The sequence below is a fragment of the Rhipicephalus microplus genome, chromosome 5 (genome assembly GCF_043290135.1).
Source record: "Rhipicephalus microplus isolate Deutch F79 chromosome 5, USDA_Rmic, whole genome shotgun sequence".
Lineage (NCBI taxonomy): Eukaryota > Metazoa > Arthropoda > Arachnida > Ixodida > Ixodidae > Rhipicephalus > Rhipicephalus microplus.
Window position 1 is genome coordinate 21,897,586 of NC_134704.1, and position 1,454 is coordinate 21,899,039.

Sequence of the window (1,454 nt, forward strand, 5' to 3'; positions counted from 1 at the left end):
GCTCAGAGCAAATAAGGTGCGTGCGCACTGATAGCTTCTCAGTTTAGGCACGCTGTACGGAAAATTTCACGTTCACATCAAAGGTAAGGTACACATCCTAAAGTGGCTTCAAAGTGTATAGTTACGTACTCTTAATTAACGCATGTGCGCCATTTTGTGGAGATGGACCGAATAACCGCCATACCTTCTTAATTATAGCCATTAATTTAGCCACCATGAGTTACCTTTCGAAGTTTATTGTTCTTATTTTTATTATAACATTTTCGAAACGACGCCAGTGTTAGTGAGAATAGTAACTAGATAGCTATGAAACTTAGCTGAGTTTTTACACGTATAACAACCCCAATCTTGTGTCAATAATCTTGCGTCAACAATCTTGCTTTACGAGATTGATTTTCTAAGCGGCTGCTCAATTTTAGAGAGTTTATCGGGTAACGTCAAACCTAACGTGAATTAGCCAGATGCATGCACGCATTCGACTGGCACAGCTCCCCGGGTTGAGTGAATTGTGAAACACGCATAAAAAGCCTTAGAAACGTATACGCGCGAAGCACGGAATCGCCGGTGAACTGCGGCCATTTGTATTCGAGGAGTCGGGGAGAAAACAAATATGCGCCCTCCGGAGGCGGAATTCACGTTTCCCGAATTCATTTTGCGGAAGCTCCTCTACGCTTGCACTGTGACATACGCGCGACGCGAAGATGTTTGCGCTGCGTCGGGATGGAACGAAGCTCGAAATTCAGACCCACCGCATCTCTTCACGGCAGGCTGGAATTCAAATGCCGAGGGAAATGGCGTGATTTGTTCGAGGCACAGCGGCGTGAGTATGTTTACAGCAAGGACGCCAGCTGTCTTGGTAAAGTAATTTGATTACCGTGAAATCAGTTAGTTTTCGTTGAAAAGGTTTGCAGTGCCGGCTGCTCACGATGTCGACGCCTTAGATCGAGCACTGTGCTTCGCGGGATGAGTTGTTGGCCCGTACAAACACCACCGATACTGTTTAACGCTTAAGATATTTATTACTACCGAGTAGTATTGAAAACTGGGCAAATTGGTAACGATTCATAGCCGGTCGAGGCAAACAGTTCAAAAAAAAAAAAGAAGAAGAAAAGAACGAAGACAAAGTAAACACAGGACATAACTCGAGCGCGACCTTCGAAGATCGAAGGATCGTATCCTGCTGGTGGCGCGTTATCTTTGCGACCCCTTTCATATCTTCACATTCACTTTACATTTACTTCTAATAACATCCCCTATATTCGCCCTAGCATCACTGTCTTTTAGTTCTCATTATTATTGTCTCTAATTGATAAAACGAGCTTTTAAATATACACTTCATTTCATTCATTGAAAGGGTCTCGTTCTGCACTCTTGATTCCTTGAAGCAATATGCGAGGGAAAATTGGTCAGCTGCCATTTCGTAATAATATCACGAACAACCTGACACCAACCTG